Source organism: Rhea americana, unplaced genomic scaffold, assembly GCF_003343005.1.
Source record: "Rhea americana isolate MKP2758 unplaced genomic scaffold, rheAme1 scaffold_86, whole genome shotgun sequence".
Lineage (NCBI taxonomy): Eukaryota > Metazoa > Chordata > Aves > Rheiformes > Rheidae > Rhea > Rhea americana.
In genome coordinates this window covers 3,641,203-3,653,028 of record NW_028187044.1, presented here as the reverse complement: position 1 = coordinate 3,653,028, position 11,826 = coordinate 3,641,203, and positions in this window count along the sequence as shown.

The window sequence follows — 11,826 nt, the reverse complement described above, 5'->3', positions numbered from 1 at the left end:
TAGTGGTGAAGGATGCTACATGTGATAATAATCTGTCCATCTCTCTACATTTACAGCAAGAGAAGGGGTGAGATAAAGTCCTGAGGAAAAAACATGGGTGAAATAGGGAAAGACTAACCTTACAGTAGTAACTTCTTTATCCTATTCCAAAGCAGTGCTTTAATCTTCTTCACAGGCAGGTAATATTGCTTGAGTATATACCCAAATGAGATACTTTACTAAGTGGCTTTTTTTCTTCTGCACTGGAACAGGTTGCCCAGACAGGTTGTGAAGTCTCCTCCTCTGGAGATATGCAAGGCCTGCCTGGATGCAACCCTGTCTAACGTGCTCTAGGTGACCCTATTTGAGCAGGGGGGTTGGACTAGATGATCTCCAGAGGTCCCTTCCAACCTTACTGATTCTGTGATTCTATAGGAAAGGAGTGTGAGTTTCTGGCCTCATGGCTAGACCTGCTTTGTTGTTCACCTGATTTTACCCAAAGACTTGTCTTTCAGACTTATTCCTCATTCTTTGCAGAGGGAAGCAGGTCTTAAAGAAGTTTGGAGAAGTTTGGGGTGAGGGAAGGGGCATGGCCTCCTGTTTTTTTTTTTTTTTTTTTCCCCTTTTTTTCTTTAAAAACCCTAGCATCTCCAAGAAAAGGCAATGGTAAACTAGCTAATGGGATGTCCTGGGAGGCTATGTTACAGGCCTGCCCGTAGTGCTGCACCTTGCTACCTCACATAGTCATAGTGTGCAGAGCAGCACTCACTTCCATACATAAGGTTTATTGGAGAAGAATTAGTCACGTTATAGAAAAGACGAAATAAAGAGGGAAAGAATGCTGCTCAACCACTGTCTCCTCTTTCCCTCTTCTCACCAGGCATTTCCTTATTCTTTGAAAATAGTCCCTTTCCTTGCCTTAAATACAAGATAGCTTTTTTAAGAAGAGAATCCATGCGGGCATTTGCATACTGTTTGGGATACAGCAAAATGCGGATTTTCCCTATTGAGCATCCACTCCAAGCCCACAGAGATAGTGTTTTTACTTTCCCCCATATCTCCAGCTGTCTAATCTCCAACTCCAGAGACACTTCTCATGCAGGTGGTATGCTGGATGCCCTACAAGTCTGACAACTGGCTTCTGTCTTTTCCGTAGTCCTCTTTTTAACATCATTCCAGAAACCATCATTTTTCACAAGCCCTGAGAAGATAATGAAATCAAAAACTACCATCAAGGAGACAATAAAACTGCCAGCAATAAGTTTTGATGATAAAGTGCTCCCACCTGGACAAACTAGCAGTATTTCATATTCAAGTCAAAGTCACAAACAGAAAAGAAATATGAATTAACATGCTCTGAAGAAATACAGAGAGGAGTTTGGGTTTTATCTGCCTGTAGAGAAGCCCTGGACTTGACAAACTTTTGAGCTACAGCAGACTGCCTTACACGTGCCTGCTCTGCTGCATGGGGAAGACTGCAGGGATGCTGCAGAGGATGGGCACCACTGCACCTGCATGCACAGCCACATGTGCAGAGCTGCCCGTTTCAGGAAACTGGAACGTGCAAGTGTGCAAAGCATTTACATACCTTATTTTAAAATCTGAGTGTCACAGGAAAGTGGAGAGAGAGAGATTATTTTGGGATGAGGAGTTTAACTTCTCCTGATAACAGGTTAGCAGCATAGGTCCAATTACTGTGTGCTTAACATGTTTTCCCTAAACAAACTGCAAAATATGCCAATATTTCCTCAACTCAGAGAGGCAGGATTCCCTTCTTTCTTTTATAATCTTTTTCTTAACAGTGAAAAGTGCAATGAACACAGGAGCTGTAGAATACCTATCATAAAATCTCAGCTTTCAATAGACAACAATTTATAGAAGCTGGTGAAGTCCCACTGGAACCTACTTATTTCAGGTCCCCTGTCTGACCGCAATGGGAACTGTCTCCATAATATCTGATGCCTAAAATTCAGTCGTCAGCAGCTCTTCTGCTTTTTTCAAAAGAGAACACCACACTACCCTAATTGGAGTTGATGTGGATCAATATGAGTCTTCATTATATTTAAAGAGACGCATGATTTATTGATTTGTGTGTCAAGTTTTAGCACACGTTTTCTGTTTTGCCTGCAGCTGATCTGCTAAACAGTGAATCTGGAGGACCAAACATCATTCAAGAAGAGAATAATTCCCAGAAGATGATTGGGCAGCAAAGAATAAAGTATTTGTGGAGGACACATTTATTTTATACTATCTTCAAGTTTGTACCACTGTAGAAATCTCTACTTGAACGTAATGAGGTTAAAAACTTAAATCTGAGTGTCTTTGCTTTCATTAGTTTTGTCACATGGGTGCTTACTAGGTTTAAACATATGATATTTCTAGATTTTGAACAATAGCTTAAAAATAAAAGCTAATTCATCCTGTGGAGTTAATAATTACTTGAAACCAATAAAGAGCTGGTGAAAAAAATAATAGGCCGCATTCTCTCTGCCATAGATCCCTTGCTCAATATATCTTAAGATGATATCCTTTTAAAAAATACCCCCAAAACCAGTAACACAAAAAATCACAGTGTGGTCATATGTGACATGAGCTGATCAGCTGACCATTAGAGTGAGGTTTTACTACAGGCGGGATTCATCCCACCAGCCATGTAGTCACCTATACATTAGAGATTTAGTCTAACAGTCATCCAGGCTCTCTGTACCGTCAGGGCAGAAGAGCAGGCACCTCATCTATCCATCTCGGAGTAGAAGGACCCTTCTCCACCCACCAGCCTCTGCCCAGATGTCTGCCCTTGGCCAGATGCCTAAAGCTGAGGCAGCAGAATGGGGGTGGTGGGAACCCCAGGTGCAGTGAAAGCTGCTGATCATCCCTCAGTGCCACCGAGCTCTCCCCTGGCCCCGCGACCCAGCTTCAGCAGTGCCTGACGCTCATGAGTCCAGCAATAAACTTCCGTTGGACCAGTGCATTCTTACAGTTAGACAGATGAGAAAACAGCTTGCTGCATCAGACTCCAAGTCAAGAAGATACTCTGATGTTCAGTTTTCAAAGCTTGTATAAATCATATGCGTATGATACATCATATTAATCAACAATGTTAAGGATAAAAGCAAACCTTCAGCTGTAGTAGCTCCAGCATATGCAGGAGGCTTCTAACACATTTTACCCTTCATACTCCAAGCTGAATCACAGAAATATCATTCAGACTTATTCCGAGTTGGAAAAAAAGGATAAGGAACATGAAAAACAAGTTAATATTGATGAATACCAGAACAATTGCCCAGTTTGAAGGTATCATCACCTACCAATAATCAATCTTTTCTGAGGGATTAACCACACCATTGCAGGTCTTGTGTACTAGCAATGCTGAAGTTGGGGTCACAGAACACTGGATTAACTTTTACTATGTGAATCAAAGTAGTGGCCCTGTGTGAGCCATGCAGTGCTACCAGGTAAGCTTGAAAGCATCATTCGTTTGAGTGAAAGAGGAAGGTCTGTTAGATGAACCCGTTTAAGCCAGTACTATCCTCTCCACTTTGAGGACATTGCTCTGAAGACGACAGACTTAAAACACAACAAGATTTTTGCTTACTGGAAAAGGAATCCATCAAAGCTCAGTTAAGGAGTCTTCACTCAGATGCACAACTCAGTATGGCAGCGCAAATGGTTTTGGCTAGGATTTTGTATTGAATTTTGACTCTAGTAACTCAGGATGCTTGAGGGCAGATATTGTCCTTCTAAACTCATTTTAAAGTGGCGATAGGTCTGAAACGCACACTAAACTGCAATTAGATTAACTGTGATATTTTCAAAAAGTTGTTTCAACAGGAACAGCTCAGTCTATTTCTTCAACTACTATTTGCAGGCTTCAAAAAAAAAGTTATTTTTTTTTCCTGACTCCTTCCTTCACTCAACCCAATCAGCAGACTTCCCAGGCCGGCAGTGTGATGCCAGTCACTCGGACACATCCTACTTCAGCATCTCTGCCCCAGTGTTGCTATTGAGCTCCCTGCCAGGAAACTGCCTTAACAAGTATCACACAGATTTCATAAATCACAGTCAAACCTCCAGAAGTCTGTCGTGTTATATAAGCAGCCATGCTATGTCTGCATGATGTCTAGCAGGTGACACGAGAAAAAAAAAATAAAGAAAAAAGCAACTTGAGAGAACAGGCTCCTTTCACAGGCCCTTATTTCCCCCCGGTGCAGGACAACGTGTCTCTCTGTTGGCTTTGCTTCCCCGGGCAACGACCCTAGAGCTGGAAGGCTTCCTTCACGCAGCCCAAGCGCCGACTTCCGTCGTGTCGCGCTCGCAAGATTTGATCTGCTTCAGTGGTGCGAGAGTTCGGCGGGGAAGAGTTCCCGCGGAGAGGAGCGCGCGGGCGCTCGCGCCGGAGAGCAGCCCGCGGGCGCTCGCCCGAAGGGCGGGCTGGGACGCGCCCCGCGCGCCCGGCGGCGAGACAGCGCCGCAGGCCTCCGAGCCAAAAGCAGTAACGCAAACGGGGCCGGAGAAGCGTTTCGCTGCTGGGAAAGGAATCGTAACGTGCCGCTCGATAAACCTCGCTGCACTAATTGATTCAACCAGGAGAGAAAACAGAAGCCGGTTGTTCGAGGAAAGCGTTCAAAGCTTAAAAGTGACCTTAGGGACAAAAGGACGCACAATACCCGTAGATAAGGGAGGGAAAGGGAAAGCCAGAGCTGAAAGCATCCCCGCTGCTGCTTCAGGACAGCCGTGATACGCGAGTCCAAAGGGAATCACCACATCCGAGGCCAGGCCCAGGACGAGAGCAGCACGGAGGCAGCAACCCCCTGCGCGCCGGTGAGGTCTGAGCTGCTGCGCCTTGCTAAGGTCAGGGCAAAATATCTTCAGAGCAAACGAGTAAAGGTAAGCACATACATCAGACTTCGCTACAGAAAAGGCAGGTCAAAGCAGTGTTATTCCTCAAGCGCTGTATGCACAAAGAAATACCTTCTTCAAAACTAAATTGCCTTGTCCTGCTGCGGCTGCAGCCCAAGAGGCTTCACTGGCACTAAGGGAGAAGAATTAGAGCTACGCGGTGAGCACAGGTTTGAATTTTTCCACACCAGCCCATTACAGGTATATAAGATCGCTTATCCTGAAGGGCCTGGAAATTGTTTAACGTGCTCTGCAGCATTAACAGGACCGTTCACCTACCACTATAAACGAGCGTCCCGTGGTACCGGCAGCCCACCCCTTGCCGCGTGGAAGCGCCGCTCCGCGTGGCCTGGCACGCTCTGCAGGCCCCGGTGTCCTCACTGCCACGTAACGCGCCCTCCCACGCAAAGGTACACCGACACCCGGCTAACCGCAGCGTTTTTCTAAGCCCCACTCCCCGCACGCCGTTTACGGAACAACTGCGTGGAGCAGCGCAGCCCGGCCACCACGTTTTCCAAAAGCTCCCGAGCCTGGACAACCTGCTGGCCCTGCGCAGACCCAAAGGAATGACTTAGAGGCGAAGTTACCTGCAGAGCACTACCAGCCTTTTGAACCCCCTGTTCAAAATGCCTGTGTTCTGTTATTCTTTTCACGTAATAAGAAAATTTGAGTGATGAAGCCAGATGCTGGTAAAGAKTTGGGAGGTCAGAAGATTTTGCACATTGTGGTTTTTAAAAAAAAAAAGGGAAAAAAGTGGTTACTGAACTTTGTGGTTTATAATGAAGTGCTCTTAATGTTATTTTTTGAAGGCATACCAGTCCTAGAAATATTCAAGTTGGGTGGTCAGCATTTCTATTTCAGTCTTCGGCAACTGGTGAAGAATAGGAACAGACAAGCCATAAAGCTTAAGCCTACCTTTGGCTGCATTTCTGGCAAGAATTCACTGCTTGACCTGAAAATGCTGCCATAGTCCACAAGAACAAATCTGTGGATGAAAAGCTGTCTCAGAGGATACGTGAGTTTCAATGTACGAGGCCTTTATCATGGGGCAAAGCTGAGAAAAAGGTCCAAAATGACTGAGAGTGTTTTGGCTTGCTTGCTTGCTTGCTTTTTTTTTTTTAAGATAGTAACCAGGCTCCTTCATGTTGCTATTTGTGGTTTTCTATTTGTCTGTGCGTCACAAGCACGTGCATTTTGATTTGCAGTGGTTCAGAAAGAGGACAGGAAGCCTGAGCCAAGGACAGGTTTTATTTCGGCCCTTAAAAACGTCTTGTTTACTGCCTGAGACTGCGGGGGAGTGACCCTCATATCCTGGCCTGATACTTCTGCGCCCTTGTATCAAACAATCTACAAAATGCCCTAGGAGAAAAAAAAGGAGGTCGGACGCTGCTTTTGGGTGCTTTATTCGCATTCAGCTTTTTCCTCTACCATTTTAYGGACGACTGTTTCTAACAGTGAGTATAGTGAAATCCTTGAGAAACTACCTTGGGAAGAAACGCTGTAACGGTTAAAGAGAAGCTGGGACCGCCACCRAGCAGAAACGCGCTTCAGGCTGTGGCTGCTCCGCCGGAGCTGCTCAGCGGCACCTGGGGAGACGGAGGACAACTGTTCGGGCAGCAACGAAGCTAGAAGAGCCGCACATCTCCTCCGGCGCCTTCACCGAGACCAGAGCGCTGGCTGAGATCTTATTTTAACGTTGATACTGTATAGAGCTTCTTAAATTAAATGATCAGACAGGRAATATATTTTTAGAGGACAGCGATTGTAAAATGACCTTCATGGACACTAACCACAGTCTGCAGCGTTCCTTTGAGTTGATGAAGAACTTCTGCGTCTTTCCTTRTTTTCATTCTCATTCATTACTTTTACATTACTAAAACATTTTGGGTAAGTGCCTACTCTGTCCAGGCTTTTATTTATTTTTAATTTTTTTCGATTTTTCTCTTAGCACATTTGTTGTGAAGACATTAAAGTTTTTCTCACCTTAAAAATGCTTCAGTTATTTTAGTTAAAGGCATTTAGCTCTTCAGTGGCATCTTCCACTAGCTCTGTATTAGCCTCATCGAGAAGGGCAGCTGCAAAGCACCTCGCTCCTAAGCAAATCAGCTCCACTGCGCAGCAGAGCAAAGCTAGTGCTGGAGCAACCCATCGGAATAAAAGTCTGCCTCTCGGACCGCAGGCACAAGATACGTCCGAGCAAAGGGCGCAAGAACTTCAGCTCTTCTGACAGTAACTTGTGGTTCTCGCAAGTCCTGTTCCCTGTGCAGTGACACGTTGTCCCTGTTGCACTGAACACACTGCAGAAGCAGCACGTGCAGCACACGGCTCCAGGTCCGCGAGGCTGAGAGCTGCGAAACCGCGGCTCTCCTGCCGGCCTGCCCCGGGGTCTGCCCCGGAGCCGCTCCGTTCTGTGCCACCCGAGCCACAGCGACGGTCTGCGTGATCCTAGCTGGCGTACGCTTTCCTTCCCGAGGGGCAGAGGCATTCTTCTCGTCCAAATCTGACACCAAAATCTGCCCCCAGATACATCASCGACGATGAAAGGTTGTCTCAGAGGATACCCGAGTTTCAGGGCATGAGGCCTTTGTCACGGGGCAAAGCTGAGAAAAAGGTCCCACGTGACTGAGAATGTTTTGGCTTTTTTTTATTATTACTATTTTAAAAATACAGTAACAAGGCTCCTTCRTATTGCTATTTGTGGTTTTCTATTCAACATGTAGATATAGTGATATATGAGGTTGCTCTCTGGAAAGAGCTTGAGACCTCAACYTCAGCCATAAAATCTTTCATCCAAAGACCTGGTTGCCCGCAAGCGGTGCCTCTCGCGCACAGTCTGGGATTTTCTGCATTTGGGGGCTCGGCTGCAGCTGCCGGGTTTCTAGAGTCCAGGCGCGCTGGAGTCGCTGTGAGCGCTGCTCAGTTCCCTCCTCTGCCTGCAAAGGGCCAGTTCTGCACCCTGGTTCCCACTACTAGGATGGGTTTGAAGGGCTCCCTGTTACTTTGAAAGCCTGCTGTCTCTTCAAGCATAAAATGCTGGCACATCCCACTCTGCGGGATTTTATACAGTAAATTGGTCAGATTTTGTTTAAAACTATTGTTCCAAATGCAATCAGAGATCTCTGGCTCTTGGATAGCATTCATTTTGGCCACATCAGAGCTAAAATTCTGACTTCAAGCCCATATAAATATTTGCCCTTGTGAACACTTATTTTGATTCTAATCATATTTATAGAGTTGGGTTTGGTTGCCTTTTTTTTTTTTTTAAGAAAGAAAAGTACTAATAAATCAGATTAAATAGATCACTTTGCTGCACAGATTTGCCACCAATCTCTGTTCTGCCAAGGAAGATATTATTGCCAGAATTTTCCTGCAGCCTCTGTAAATATTTACTTTAATTTCATATAATTGCTTTAAAATCTATTTCCCTGTGCAAGCTGACTATTCGCCATTATTACCTATTAATTTTATTGGCAGGAAGACACTGTGTAACGTTAAGACTGAGCGGTACACTCGCTCTCATTTATTTGAGCACCCCTACCAACCTTAGCAAATTCCCTGCTGCTCTTCAGAAGCAGGCTTGCCTCCATCTCTGCCTCGCAACGAAACGCTACATGTTTTAGGAGCAACCAAGTCTATTCAAAAAAAATCCATTTCAGCTTTTAAGCACACACGTTACTGACATCARTTTATCCAGGGATAGTTTGCATCTTCGCTAATGTATCTGGGGGCAGATTCTGGCGTCAAATTTGGACGAGATGAATGGTTGGCAAATTAACACGCGTCTGGTTTATAAAAAGGGAGGTCATGATTTTCCGAACGCAACCGAGATTSTTTTACGGGCTGACGTCAGCTTACGGCCTGGCCCTGCCGTAACTCGTGCGCGCGCTTAGGCAGACGCGTGCTCGCCGGGAGCCTTTTAACTCCGCGCTGCTGGTCCGCACGAGCGCGCTCTCGGGCTGCTCGCGGCGCCGGGCGCCGTGCCCTTTCCACGGCGCGCGCAGCGGGCGCGAGCGCTCGCCCGAGCTGCACCCGGGCGCCCCGCGGCGTTCCCGAGCCCCGGGGCAGGTCGGAGGGCTCCGGCAACCCGGCCTGGGGCTGAAAATCCAGGGCCTCGCAGAAGGCRCAAAATTCCAGAACTGAAATGTGACAACCCAAGCACCGCAAGTATCTTCTGCCATATGGTGTACACACAGCAGGAACTATCTAAGACTCGCCAATACGTCACTCAAAATCCTCCACAGTGTCTTTGCTTTGAAAATAGTTAAAAAAAAAAAAAAAAAAATCTAAGTATGCCTTGTCAGAAGATACTGCATTCTTGCCAGAGCTTTAGGGAAAGGGGGAAGGAATTTATCACTTTATCAGAGCATTTTTAAAGTAAACTTCAGACATTTTTCTAACTTCACAACAATTTTTTGCAGAAAATAAAGTTGCAATCAGTTCAACCTATTTCACAGTAACAGAATGCGCTAGTTTTCTTCTTCATACCCAGAGAGTGAATTTTCTAGCGTTTACTCAATATGCCAATGTATGTACTTCAGAAAGATATTAATAAAGGGCCAGAAGGAAAATAATCAGACCTTGTAACCAGGCCTGTGCATTAAAGGCTCCTGAGATTTCACCCAAATACCCCAAACCACATTCAGTAATTTTTGCTGGACAAAAGCATGCCATGCTGAAGGGCAGGCACTAAGGAACTGAATATATCTATATGAGAATATATCACCTCCTTTGAAAATTGATTCCAACAATAAATTACTCTCAGTGTTAAACATTCCTGTATTATTCCATATTTGCACTCATCTGGCTTCAGCTTCCAGCCGCCGACCCTCCTCGGGCCTTTCTCCACCGGATTAAAGAGCCCGTGAGAAGCCCCTGCATGGTGCAACCTAGTCGCCTCTCGAGCCTTTCCCCGATCAACTGCACAGACTGAGCCCCTTAAGCCTCCCCCGGAGGGAATTATCTTCGGCCTTGAAGCCATTTGGGGATTTGTGCCACACGCAGCCGTTTCCCAGCATCGTTTTTGCCAGGCGGGTACCGGCGCGCGTGGTGCTCCCCGGTACAGGCTCACCGACGACGTACAAAATCACACCCCTGCCGCCCCTACGGATCGTGCCTACCTGAGCCATCCGTGGATTTCTTTTTTTTTTTTTCCTTCAAAACCTGAATACCTACTGGGAGTCGCACACGTGATACTGCCTCAGGTGGCCCTTCAGCACCTGTAGCCAGCAGTCCTTGCTCCTAGCGGCGTCATCTCTGAGCAGGGCGCCGACGGCTCTGGCTTCCCGCACGGGCTGTTAATTTACCATTCCAGCAGTCTCTGCGTTATCCCATATTTAATGGTTACTTTGGGACAGAGAAACTGCATCCACCGTTTAGCCCAGCCATCATTCACTGAAGTGCACTTTATAGAGTTGATACTGGAATGCCAAGTGATAAAAATATAAATCTCAAATTTGTATTTTTATTTCTCAAAAGTATATTCACCTCAAAGGCTGCAATCAGGCTTGTCTGATTGCATTAATTATACTCTTATTCTTCAGCTCCTTCTGCCAGGAAATTTTTTTCTAAGTGTGTTTTTTTTTTGCCTTCCTCCAAAAAATGGGAAGCAGTCCACTTTTTAGGATCAGCTGGAAATGCCACCAAGCAAATTCCCTGCTATTGCAGAGCACTGATGATACACTTGACCTTTTCTGCTCCCTTTTTGTATTTCATAACTTTATAGTATAAGTTGTTTGATTTTTCCTACTCTTTACTTTATATATTGCTAATTTACTCCTAAAGCAGGATATGCCTTTAGCCAAAATGATCCTTTTACTTTGCTAATGAATATTGGCTCTTCAGCCATCTAGTAAAGTCTTAAGAGATCTTTGACATTTATAGCTATCTGTCTCTATATTTATATATATATAAACACATATATATACGCACACACATTCACATTTGCCCTTATTCTTCTTCAGTTCTGATAAAGCAGACCTTGCAAATCAGCTACCATGGAAAACACTGATTGAGACTGATCCTCTTTTTATCCATAATTGAAGTAATCAGGCCATCATCTCCAGTTTCTTTGTAAACTGATTTCTGACCCACTGATTAATTCCTTTCCCTCCTCCTTAAAAATTAGGCCCAAAATACAGTTATTGTGCATCGAAAGCAAGAAACTTTGAAATAGGAAATCTGGTTGTATAACTACAAATTTTAATGATGCTTCACTGTGGGTGAGCTTAAGGCTCATGTGAACTTCAGGCTCAAAATGACATTCTCGCATAAGCTCTGGTTTGGGTTTTTTTTTTTTTTTCCCCTCTACTTTTTGGAGAGGTACTTAAGAAATTGTTTGATGTGTTTTCCTATTTATGACTCTCAAAAATCTTCCCACCAGTATCGYCTACTGGACTTTGCTTGGTAGCACAGTGATCCATTTGAATCAAAACTAATCTGTTCTCCTTTGACAATTTAAGTAATGCAAATACAGGTCTCGATAATATCCAAGTTAATAGACACACGTATCATCGACAAACTAATTTCAGATCCATCTCCTTCCAAATTCCTGGTTTTCCCTAAATATTATCCGAATTCTGCGCAGACCAAAGGCTTTTGATCAACTTGGCCAATGAAACGGTTCAAGTAACCTTAGCGCCGATTGCACCACTTCCTATGACTTAAAATCCTAGGTGCACCGTCAGAGGAGAAGCAGCAGCTGCTTACGATGCTCCGAAAGCAGAATCGCCGCAGGAGTTAGCCTCTTTGCGGAGGAGACCCGCGGGCGCRCGGGCTGCAGCAGCTGGAGCCGGGTCTCCGCGCCGGTGCCGTCGGGGCCGGGACGAGCCCCGCCGCGGCGCGGCCCCGGCCCCCCAGGGCGCCGGCTCTGCGCCCCTCTGCTCCCGAGCCCGCGGACTCTCTCCCGCACTGCGCCACGCCGAGCTGCAACGCTGCACAGTTCGTAACCAA